This window comes from Odocoileus virginianus, chromosome 31, assembly GCF_023699985.2.
Source record: "Odocoileus virginianus isolate 20LAN1187 ecotype Illinois chromosome 31, Ovbor_1.2, whole genome shotgun sequence".
In the NCBI taxonomy this organism is placed as follows: Eukaryota; Metazoa; Chordata; class Mammalia; order Artiodactyla; family Cervidae; genus Odocoileus; species Odocoileus virginianus.
In genome coordinates this window covers 19,680,527-19,694,059 of record NC_069704.1, presented here as the reverse complement: position 1 = coordinate 19,694,059, position 13,533 = coordinate 19,680,527, and positions in this window count along the sequence as shown.

Below are 13,533 nucleotides of genomic sequence, written 5' to 3'. Positions count from 1 at the left end.
TTGGTAGGGATTTGGAGACAGAATTCCTTCAGTGCATTCTAATGAGCTAACAGCTGCGACACATAGATCATTGACAACAGGAGCTTGAAGGCACCCTAGGGATCATCTTCTCAACCCCCTCAATTTTAAAGATGAGAAAAATTGAGATTGAGGAAAGGTTGTTGACTTATTCAAGGTTATCCAGGTTGGTGGTGTTGGAACCAAGTGCAGATCTCAGTGTTGATGTCAGCATTGATCTATTTGACACAAATCAGGGAAAACACTTTGTCTACTTGGTCAGTAAATTTGAATTGGTCACCTATATTGCCTTGGACAGTTTGCTGGGCATTGTATGTGCAGAGGTGGATAAGATGAATTCTCACTGTGAAACTTGCTGGTTTCTGGAGGGTTAGACCTGTAATAAGATGCATTACTGTAGACTGTGTTAAGTGCTACAACAGGGACATGGACAAAATGCTGAGAAATCATTGAGGAAGGACTCTCCAAACAGTTTATTGCAGTGCATTTGTCATGTCCCTCCAGGTCCCTGGACATTTCTTTCAAGGCAACTGTGGTGAGAGGGGTATGTCACATAACCTACTCTGGACATGACAGAAATGACCTGACTGTTCAAGGTGATACTAGCTCCATTACTGTGCATAGACCTGTGGTTAATAATTGCTTTTGATTTGATTGTTGAAGAAGCACTGAAAGAATGATTCCTAAAAATGGGTTCGGATATGTATACAAAGATGTAGAGCTATTTGGATGTTTGACAAAGGAAAAATCTGTAAGGAAAAGATATTTCACCTTTATAAGATGGCAAATGGAGGATTCCCACATGCACCTGAGAGTAGTTTTTCAGTTTGTGCCTCCAAGATGCAATATACATCTTTATTTGCCCATGAATTTTTTTTTTTTTTTTACTAGAACACAGTTCACATAAAAGAACTATGATCTTGCCCTATGTATCTCCTTTCCTCTGGTACACTCAGGCAGCTGGAACCAGATACACTCCTCTTCAGCTTTCTTTATCTGCACTAAGGTCACTTTGAAAAATATTCACTCATACACTTCCATTTCCTCTCATTTCTATTTTCCAGCCACGGACATTTTCAGAGCCCGTGTTAGATTTCTTCAGCTTACCTCTGACCTCAGATACGGTTATAGTGAACAGTTCTGAGTACCTTGACAGCATTCCATCTCAAACATCCTCTGTGCCTCTCCCCAGGGCCTTGGGAGTTTTGCCCAGTTCGTGTGCAGGTACCATGGAAATATTGGGAAGTTAATACCTGTAGGCAAACCATCAACCAATTCAGAAGTTTAATGCCTCAGCTTCTTATCTTTTGGTTGGCAAATTCTAAGAAGCATTCTATATAGTACCTCAGCTAGTTCCCAGACCAGTTGCATCCCAGTTGCCCATAGTGATAAGCAGTTCTGTAATGACCCTGCTCTTGTTCATTGTTTATCCTCCTGCTTTTCACTCTTGCTCCTTTATTGCAGGTGATCCTTATGATCACCTCCCAAATAAACTACCTATACTCACATCCTTGTCTCAGACTTTGCTGTAGCCCCAAGCTAGGGCATTTCAAAATTCTGAACTCTTTCTTCTTTTAAATTATTTATTTGTTTATTTTTGGCTGTGCTGGATCTTCATCACTGTATGGGCTTCTCTTTAGTGGCTGCCAGGGGCCCTACTTGCTAGTTGCGATGCGCAGGCTTCTTACGGCAGCGACTGCTCTTGTTGCCGAGCACGGGCTCTAGGCACACAGGTCTCAGTGGTGGGGGTTCCTGGGCTCTAGAGCACAGGCTCAGTAGTTGTGCATGGACTTAGCTGCTTTGCAGCAGGTGGGATCTTCCTGGATCAGGGATTTAACCCCTGTCTCCACTGGTAGCTGGAATTCTTTACCACTAAGCCTTCAGGGAAGCACTGAACTCATTTTCTAATCATCTCTAGCCTTAGTCAACTTGTGATCATTATTGCTTTGCCAGTAGGAAAACCTTTGTTCTGGAACTCGGTCATTGGCATGTATTCGATATAAAATTATTAAATAGTTTCATGTTTAAAATTTGCTAACCAGTACATTAAAAATAATGGTACTAAATCTGTTCAGTGATGTAGTAAATGGACAAAGCTAGCTGGGCAAATAGACCAAGAAACTATATAAGCTGAGTTGAAATGCTTCTTTCTGCACTAAATTTTGCTTCTCTGGAAGGTTTATTGGAGAGATTGAGAATGTGTGATGTGTTTGCAGTAGGTCCACTTGTATTACTATTCAAAGAGTTTATTGTTACCAACTGTTTGCTTAGGAACTGTCAGTTTTAGGTGACAGCCTTCCATATTATTTTCTTCTTTGTTCTCCCTAGTTATAAAAATAACAAATGTTTATTAGAAAATGTAAAATACTCATAAAACTATAAAGAAGAAAATAATAATCATGTATAATTTCATATCCCATGTTGTTGTTGTTCTTTAGTCACCAAGTCGAGTCCAACTCTTTTGCGAACCCATGGAATGTAACTCACCAGGCTACTCTGTCCTTGGGATTCTCTAGGCAAGGGTACTGGAGTGGGTTGCCATGCCCTCCTCCAGGGGATCTTCCCCATCCAGGGATCGAACCCAGGTCTCCTGAATTGCAGGACGGGCTCTTTGCTGTCTGAGACACCTGGGGATCCTTTCATATCCTGTGAGTGAGTGAGAGTCAAGTCCCTCAGTCGTGTCCGACTCTTTGTGACCCCATGCACTGTAGCCTACCAGGAGCCTACCAGGCTCCTCCGTCTATAGGATTTTCTAGGCAAGAGTACTGGAGTGGGCTGCCATTTCCTTCTCCAGGGGATCTTCCAAACCCAGGGATCAAACCTGGGTCTCCTGCACTGCAGGCAGGCGCTTTAATTGTCTGAGCCAGCAGGGAATTCCTATCCCATAGTTAATCACTAACAATATGTTACTAAATGCCCTTTCAGTTTTGAGACGGTATATAGAAGAAAACAGTAGAGGCAGGGAGGAGAAAAGAGAAAAGGCTATATTTCTAGCTTATTTTTGTCATATTATTTCTAGCTTATTTCTGTCATATTTTTCTTACTTAACATCATCTAATAATGTCATTAATAAAATCTTATCACTAGCATTTTTTAAAGGGCTACAAATTTTTCTACTATTAAATTTTCTCATTTGCCATTATTATAATAACACTGGACCAAATATATTTTATATATAAATATAAAAAACTGATATTTCTTACATAGAGTCCTGAAAATGGGAAAAATGGGTAAAAGAGCATGTATATGTATAGTGACCTTGATGCTTACTGCCCAAATATTCTATAGGTTTTATGATTTATACTTCCTTATAGAGCTGGCTTCAAGAGTGTGTGACCTGTGTAGTTTTAAAGGGATCCATGCTTAGAACCCCTTACATTCCTTAATGCTCCTTGATGAAATTCTTAATGATTTTCATGGAAGAGACCCTCTTTTTCATTTCATACAAGTTATATGGCTGGTACTACTTCCATGAGAAAACAAGGAGAAACATCATGTTAAATGTGTTTTGTAATGGGAGACATAGAAAGATACGTGAGAACAAAGATTCAAATGGAAATCTTTTTTTTTACCTTTTTTTTTCTTTATTATCTTTTTCTTATTTGGAGATTGTCTCTATAGATCCCATCAGGTTTTATGGCTGTTGTTTATTTTTGTGTCACACCCATGGGGAAGATTAAATTGTTTTAGCTAGGTCTACTCAAGAGCTGCAGATGAGTCTGATGAGATAGGATGAAGCCATTTCCTCCCTTGGCCCATGGAAATATACCACTATTTCAAACAGTTGAGTAGCAATTGCCCCTGTGCGAACAGTTAATTTTAGTTTCGTGAGATGGAAAATAATACCACATTCATAAGTATAACTTTGCCTTAAAAGACAATCTTGAGCCTGGTATTTTAAAACAACAAAAACAAAAAGATAAAAACCAATATAATCAAAAGAACGGGCCCAAAAGAATAAATTAAGAAAAAGCTATATACTTACACCCATATCTATATTATCTATCTATTTCTGTCTTTTTCTAGTTACTATTTTTAGTACACTAACAATTTTTGGAAAAGGCCAATTTTCATTCTAATACCAAAAAAAGCAATGCCGAAGAATGCTCAAATTACTGTACAATTGCACTCATTTCACATGCCAGCAAGATTTTGCTCAAAATCCTTCAAGCTATGTGAAGGATTCAGCAGTATGTGAAATGAGAAATTCCAGATGTATAAGCTGGATTTAGAAGAGGCAGAAGAACCAGAGATCAAATTGCCAACATACGTTGGATTGTAGAAAAAGCAAGGGGATTCCAAAAAAACATCTGATTCATTGACTATGCTAAAATCTTTGACTGTGTGGATCACAATAAACTATGCAATATTCTTAAAAAGATGGCAATACCAGATCACCTTACCTGTCTCCTGAGAAACCTGTATGCAGGTTAAGAAGCAACAGTTAGAACCAGACATGGAACAACAGACTGGTTCCAAATCAGGAAAGGAGTGCATCAAGGCTGTATATTGTCACCCTGATTATTTAACTTATAAACAGTGTACATCATGCAAAATGCTGGGCTGGATGAAGCACAAGCTGGAATCAAGATTGCCAGGAGAAATATCAGCAACCTCAGATATGCAGATGATACCACTTAAATGCCAAAAGTGAAGAGGAACTAAAGAGCCTCTTGATGAAGGTGAAAGGGGAGAGTGAAAAAGCTGGCTTGAAACTCAGCATTCAAAAAACTAAGATCATGGGATCTGGTCCTATCACTTCATGGCAAATAGATGGGGAAAATGTGGAAACAGTGTCAGGTTTCATTTTCTTGGGCTCCACAATCAATGTGGACAGTGAGTGCAGCCATGAAATTAAAAGATGCTTGCCCCTTGGAAGAATAGCTATGTCAAACGTAGACAGTGTTTTAAAAAACAAGACATCACTTTGCCGACCAAGGTTCATATAGTCAATGCTATGGTTTTTCCAGTAGTCAGGTATGGATGTGAGATTTGGACCGTAAAGGAGGATGAGTGCCAAAGAATTGACACTTTTGAACTGTGGTGCTGAAGAAGACTCTTGAGAGTCCCTTGGACTGCAAGAACATCAAATCGGTCAATCCTAAAGGAAATCAACCCTGAATATTCTTTGGAAGGACTAATGCTGCAGCTGAAGCTCCAATACTTTGGCCACCTGATGGGAATAGGCGACTCATTGGAAAAGACCCTGATGCTGGGGAAAATTGAGGGCAAGAGGATAAGGGGGTGACAGAGGATGAGGTGGTTGGATGGCATCACTGACTCAGTGGACATGAGTTTGAGCACACTTGCGGAGATAGTGATGGACAGAGAAGCCTGGCGTGCTGCGGTCTATGGGGTCACAAAGAGCTGGACATGACTTAGCAACTGAACAGCAACAACAACAACAAATATTTTCAGAGTAGTTTGGTAAGCTTCTTCATCTTTAAACATATTTTATGCTTTATTAAAAATACTTTAGGCTATTTTCCTAATTTTACCTTAGCCAGTTATGTATGCCCTGATTATTGGCAACATTTTTGAATTTTAATAATTTATGTGAAAGTGCAAATGAATTACATTTTTGTTCAGCTGTTCAGCTTAATGGATTATCTTCAATGATTTTAGATTCTTTCACCATTCTATGACATACATGATGGGTAGATGACAGACCTTTTCTTGCTGGCATTTTATAACTCGTTTTCTTTCACATATACTGAGGTATTTTTCAGGACTTTCAATTGCAAGTTCTTGAACTCAAATAAGCATAAGCTAAAATTAGGTAAAACCGTGGCTCATGGAAGAATCTATGCTTGGCTCTTGTGTGTTTATATCCATGTATTCTGAGAGATATGGTGTGCTTTTGTGTTGACAACACCACCAAGGAAGGGATGCTGGCAAATAAAATAGCATTCTCACTTCACTGTGTGGTCCAAGCCCAGAATTATTTTCTTCCAGGAGTCATACTGAGATCACACATGCTTTCAACCATGGATTCAAGTCTTACAAGACGAAAAAGTATGAAATGATGATGATGCCCACTCTTTTTTTTTTTTAAACTTTTTGTTTTCAAGTATAGCCAATTAACAATGTCGTGGTAGTTTCAGATGAACAGTAAAGGGATTCAGCCATACATATACATGTATCCTTTCTCCCCTCAAACTCCCAATCAATCACTATTCTTGAAGTAGCAATGATTATTTCATGTAAAAACTGCTTAAATGTAAATGTAAAAATAAAAATATACTTAAAACATATAGCCCAGTATGTAATGTTGTCCTTGTTTGAAATTAACTTATATTTAATGAAATCAAAATAACTTAAAGACTGATATTTACCAACTTGACAAAAGTCAAGCACATAAAATTTAACAGATACTGCTGTTTACTGAAAAAAAAAGAAAATGTTTTGAGATCAGTGATATAGAACCATAGGTAAATTGACCAGTTCATTAGAGAACTGTTAATCAACACTTAACTGGCTAAAATATATTTAAAATTATTTAGAAATTAAAAATAAAGGGAATCTCCCTAAATTCCAAAAAATGGGAAAATTATTGTACAACTGTCTTATCTTAATTTAATATTACAATTATATAAAAACCAGTGATGGGGAAAATTTATTTTTAACTGACTTAACGTTTTTACCAATTTCATTTTAATCACCCCATTTGCACTCATTGAACACAAGCAGAAGGCTTAAAATTCGAGAATGGCTGTGATAATGTATATTAAAATTTTCTGGAATATTAAAATTTGGCATTCATCTAGTTTAGTTTTCTGCTATTGCTATTGATGCAATTCTCTCTCAGAAATCTTTTTTGTCACCTGTTTGAAGCCGTAACTGTGGTTGGCTTGTCTATCCCCTTGTCCTCTTTGTTTTCACAATTCTTCATAGAGCAGTTATGTAGTATGTTATCTAGATCACATTATTTGGAGTGATATTTATGGATTATTATCCAAATACAGTGGTTCATGGGTGAAAATGTTGAGTCAAGTTTGTACCCTTCTGTCCTTGTCTACTATATATTTTTCACCATATCCAACAGCTTTTTTATAGTTTTCAGAAAATTTTTAAAATACTATGTTAAAAAGATCTTCCCCTATAATTTCAAATAACTGTATTTTATGTCTTTAAATTTCTTTTTTTAAAAATGTATTTATTTTTAATTGAAGTATAGTTGCTTTACAATATTTTGTTGGTTTCTGTCATACATCAACATCAATCAGTCATGGGTATACCTATGTCCCTTCCCTCTTGAAACTCCCTCTTGCCTCCCACCCCATCCCACACCTCTAAGTTGTCAGGAGCCCTGATGTGAGTTCCCTGAGTTACAGAGCAAATTCCCCCTGGCTATCTATTTTACACATGATAGTGTATATGTTTCCATGATACTCTCTCCATTTGTCCCAACCTCTCCCTCCCCCACCCCATAAGTCTGTTTTCTATGTCTGCATCTCCATTGCTGCCCTGAAAGTAGCTTCATCAGTACCATCTTTCTAGATTCCATATATATGCATTAACGTGAGATACTTGTTTTTCTCAATTGCTTCACTCTGTATTATAGGCTCTAGGTTCATTCACCTCACTAGCACTGATTCAAATGCATTCCTTTTTATAGCTGAGTAATATTTCACATATATATGCACCATAACTTTTCCCATTCATCAGTCCATGGATATCTAGGTTGTTTCATGTCCTAACTATTGTAAATAGTACTATAATGAGCATTGGGGCACATGTTTCTTTTTCAGTTTTGGTTTCCTCAGGGTATATGCCCAGTAGTGAGATTGTTGGGCATTTAGTAGTTTTATTCCTAGTTTTATAAGGAAAATCCAAATTTTCTTCCATAGTGGCTGTATCAATTTACACTCCCACTAACAGTATAAGAGCGTTCCCTTTCTCCCCAGCCTCTACAGCATTTATTGTTTGTAGATTTTTTGATAATGGTCATTCTGACTGGTATAAGGTGACAGCTCATTGTAGTTTTGATTTGCATTTCTTTAATAATGAGCAATATTGAACATCTTTTCATGAGTGTATTAACCATTTGTATGTCTTTGGAGAAATGTCTGCTTAGGTCTTTTGCCCACTTTTTGATTGAATTTGTTTTTCTGGTATCAAGTTGCATGAGCTGCTTGTATATTTTGAAAATTAATCCTTTGTTAGTTGTTTTATTTGCTATAATTTTCTCCCATTATGAGGGTTGTCTTTTCATCTTGTTTATAGTTTCCTTTGCTGTGCAAAAGCTTTTAAATTTAACTAGGTCCCACTTGTTTATTTTTGCTTTTGTTTCCATTACTAGGTGGTGGGTCAGAGAGGATTTTGCTGTGCTTTATGTCATACAGTGTTCTGCCTATAAGAGTTTTATAGTTTCTAGTCTTACATGATCATTGCTCACAGTGAACTTACTGTGTATAGAAAACTTCCTGGGTACCAAGCCTTGTGTCGAGAACTTTAGGAGTCTTTGTTTCTCTTGAGCCCCTTCACGGCCCAGTGAGGTTGAAACCATTAAGCTCTGTTTAGTAGAGAAGGAAATGGCAACCCACTCCAGTATTCTTGCCTGGAGAATCCCATGGACAGAGGAGCCTGGCAGGCTACGGTCTGTGAGGTCGCAAGAGTTGGATATGACTTAGCAACGAAACCACCACCACCACCAGTCTTACATTTAGGTCTTTAATAAATTTTGACCTTATCTTTGTGTATGGTGTTAAGAAGTGTTTTAATTTCATTCTTTTATATATAGCTGTCCAGTTTTCCCAGCACCACTTATTGAAGAGACTATCTTTGCCCCATTATATATTCTTGCTTCCTTTGTCAAAAATAAGGTGTCCATAGGTGCATGAGTTTATCTCTGGGCTTTCTATCTTATTCCATTGATCTATATTTCTGTTTTTGTGCCAGTACCATATGGTATTGATGACTGTTGCTTTGTAGTATAGTCTGAAGTCAGGAAGGTTGATTCCTCCAGCTCCATTGTTCTTTCTTAAGATGGCTTTGGCTATTTGGGGTCTTTTGTGTCTCCATATGACTTGTGAAATTTTTTGTTCTAGTTCTGTGAAAAATGCTACTGGTAATTTGATAGGGACCACATTGTATCTGTAGATTGCATTACATATTAGAGTCATTTTCACAATATTGATTTTTCCAACCCAGGAATACAGGAATATATTTCTTACAACCCAGGAATATCTCTCTATCTGTTTATGTCATCTTTGATTTATTGCATTGGTGTCTTACAGTTTTCTGTATGCAGCTCTTTTATTTCTTTAGGTAAGCTTATTCCTATATATTTTATTCTTCTTGTTGCAAGAAAATGGGTGTGATTCCTTAATTACTCTTTCTGATTTTTGTTGTTAGTGTATAGAAATGCAAATGATTTCTGGTATTGATTTTATATCCTGCTGTGTTCACTGATTAGCTGTAGTGACTTTCTGATAACACATTTAGAGTTTTCTATGTATAGTATTATGTCATTTGCAAACAGTGAGTTTTACTTCTTCTTTTCCAATCTAGATTCGTTTTGTTTCTTTTTCTTCTCTGATTGCCATAGCTAGGACTTCTAAAACTATGTTGAATAATCATGGTGAGAATGGGCACCCTTGTCTTTTCCTGATCTTAGAGGGAATGTTTTCAGTTTTGCACCATTGAGAATAATATTTGCTGTGGGTTTGTCACATATGGCCTTCATTATTTTGAGATAGGTTCCTTCTATGCCCATTTTTTGAAGAGCTTTTTTTCTTATCATAAATGGGTGCTGAATGTTGTCAAAGGCTTTTTCTGCATCTATTGAGATTATCATGTGGTTTTTAACCTTTCAATTTAGTAATATGGTGTATCACATTGATTGATTTGTGTGTATTGAAGAATCCTTGCATCCCTGGGATAAACCCAATTTGATCATGGTGTGTGATTTTTTTTAATGTGTTGTTGAAATCTATTTGCTAGAATGTTATTTAGAATTTTTGCATCTATGTTCATTAGTGATATTGGCCTGTAATTTTCTTTCTTTCTTTTTTTTTTTTTTTTTTGTGATGTCTTTTTCTGTTTTTCGTATCAGGGTGATGATTGCCTCACAGAATGAATTTTGATTTAAATTTCTTAAGCTTTTATTTTTAAGTAAAATTTTGAGAGTTCAGGTTTGTGCTTCTGGAAATATGGTCTAGACATACTTTCCTTTATTCACGTCACTGAGTATAGTGGAAAATGCTGCACATTATATATAAGAAAAATATTAAAAGACTTGAAGATGGAGAAGACAGCCAACTGCCTAGTGATAACAGAGCCTGAGAAGCAAAATAGTGCTGAGTTTTGCTGACTTTCTTTTGCTTCATATATTGTATTTGGGCCTGAAAATGCTAGCAACCCAGAGATGCCAAAGGGTGAAGGTTAAAAAAAAAGGAGTTTCAACAAAGTCTGCTTTTTGTAGCCAGAAGACCAGGAAAGTGGTGGTCTAGCAAGACAGAAAACTTTCAGACAATAACCACTGTACTCTAGCAAAACAACAGTTGAAAAACCCTAAAACATAAACCTGGGCCCCATCTCTAGTCATATTAACAAAGTCTGAGTGGGGAACTTAGACTTCCACATGTGGGAAGTTATAATAAGGTGCCCCTGCACCTTGCTAGCAAGAAATAGAAAGCCTCAGCAAGTAATACAAGATATAATGAATAAATGGAATATAACGAAAATTTTAGAATTGAAAATACAAACACCAAAAAATAAATTTCAGTGAGTGAGGCTTAACAGCAGAATTCAGGGATAGGGAAAAGAAATCAGTGACTTGGAAGATAGAAGAGGAAAAAATATTTAATCCAAAAAATTAAAGATACACTGAAAAATTTGACAGAGTCTCAGATATGTGTGATAATGATAAGAGATCTAACACTTGTATCAGAGTCTCTCAGGGAGAGAAGAAAGGGCACTCCAAAACTAATGGTTGAAAACTCCCCAAATTTGGTAAGACATGAACCTACAGGATCAAGAAGCTGCTCTCATATAAAATAGATAACTAATTAGGACCTTCCATAGCACAGGAAATTCTACCCAGTAGAATGTAAAAAGAAGTGAATATATGTATATATGTGTAACTGATTCACTTTTCTGTATACCTGAAATTAACACATTATAAATTAACTATATGCCAATAAAATTAAAAAACTAAATAAAAAGAAGCTGCTCTGAGCAAATGACTAAAAATAGGATAAATCTAAAGAAATCCTTAAGATACATAATAATTAAACTTCTAGAAATTAAAACAAAGAAACAATTTTGCTTTTCTAGACATTTTTGCCTTTGTAATCGGTGATTTCAAATTGGTTTAATGAGTTTTGAGAAGCTATTGAAGCAGGTACAAGTAAAATAGGCATTTTAAAATTTGTCAAGCAGTGAGGATAATCACCTTATTAAGTTTTCAGTTAGGGAAGACACTATTCATAATTATATAATCAAACACTAGCCCGATTATGATACCTAAAGCATGTGATCTAGTTAACCTTAACCAAACTATTAAGCCTTATTTTCTACTACTTCATTATGTGAATTACAGAATTTGTCAGTTGCCAATGGTTAACAGGATAGATATTCTTTGATATGTTAATATAAAAGCTTTATAGAGATATAGTCAACATACCATACAATTCACCCATTTAAAGGATATAATTCAATTTTTTTTTTAGCATTTGAAGAATTGTACAATATCTTAATAGTTTAATTCTAGAATGTTTTTATCACTGCATATTAGTAGTCACTCCATATTTCCCTTTTCACCCAGCCCTGGTCAACCACTAATTTACTGTTTTATTAATGGATTTCCTATTCTGGACATTTCATGTAAATGGAATTATATAATCTATGGTCCTATTAAACTAGTTTCCATTTAGCATAAGGTTTTCAAGTTTCATGCTTGTACCATGTGTCAATATTTGATTTTGAACTAAACCCTATGGAACAATATATTTTAGTCTAGTTAAGCCAATTAGAGGATGAAAATCTCAAAGAATAGTCACTCTCAGCTAGAATCATCATAATTTTATCTTTGTAGATAAAATTGTATCTAAGTCTAGTCTCTAATATGTGCTTTGAAGAAAATGTTGCTTCAGAAATGCTAAATTGGTGAATAAATGAATGGATGGAAAAAAGTCAATGCTTAAGTCACCCATTTCAGTCGCTACTAGATTTTATAACATTAGATAGAGACAGGATCCAATGAGTTTCTTAAAATATGCAATCAGTGGTTAAGTATACCAGTGAATGTTGCATAATCAGCAACATTAGGGAAGTAAAATTTTAACTAAGGAGTTTATAAATTGAAGAAAACTAAGAAATGGCTTTTCCATTTCTTAACCATGAATGACTAATAAATAAATCTGACAAAACTTGCCAATAAAGGAGTCAAAACAGATGAGAGTATACTGAAACTGACCTATAAGCACCAGCAACTGTATTAATGTCTACTTTCAAGAATGGCATGCCAGAAAACCAGGTTGTCTTGATGAATACTGTGAGAACAGCCTGAATTTTCACAGTGAGCTTTCTGTATCTGAATGGCCATTACATTTTTCCATTTCCACACTCTAAGGGAACATGGAAGGCAGAGCCAGCTGTGTGAAATAGCAGAAGCTCTGGGAGGTCAGTGAAACACAATTCAGATAAAGTGAAAAACCTTCCATACATTGCCAAGGGTCTTCTTAAGCAGACGTCTAATATAACAATGATGCTTTCAAAAGAGAATAAAGGCTGATATATGTTTTTAAGGGAATCAGGGCTTACTATAAAATGAAAGTGTTGAAAGAAAGTCCTGCTAGTTCCAAATTTTCAGCAATTTTGTACAGGTGTATTTTTGGTTTTCTAAGCAGTGGTTGTACTGAAATGTCAGATGGGCTGAGGGACGTTTCATGTTAGCTTTGTGGATGATTCGGCTGCCTTTTGTTATTTGCCTGGGGAGCAGAGGCTGAGTGGTGCAGTTAAACTTAAAGGCAACACTAATTTGCTTGTAAAATCAGTGATCTTTGTCAAAAGAGCTTTTCAAATTCAATTTACAGGCCAAAAGTACGAAGAAGCAGAGAAAGAGAATTATATTGCATAACTTTTCCTGCCCTGGTTGGATGGTTATTAGTTGGAAATTGTTAAATGTAATTTAAAAAATAATCTGGATTTGAATAACTCTACTTTTATACTCTGGAGAAGGAAATGGCAACCCACTCCAGTACCCTTGCCTGGAAAATCCCATGGGAGGAGCCTGGTAGGCTACAGTCCATGGGGTCGCAAAGAGTCGGACACAACTGAGCGACTTTATTTATTTACTTACTTACTTTTAGGCTAGTCACTTGAGAATAATTGAAAATTTAGAAAACATGGATATGTTTAATATTATGACTTTTTAAAAAGTAGTCAATATGAATAGGTTCAAAGTGTCTGATTATTTACTGAGCATTTTCATTTATAAATGGCTAATTTTAGGTATAAGAATCTACTTATAAAGTGAAAGTTGTAACTGGATAAACCACATATATAAAT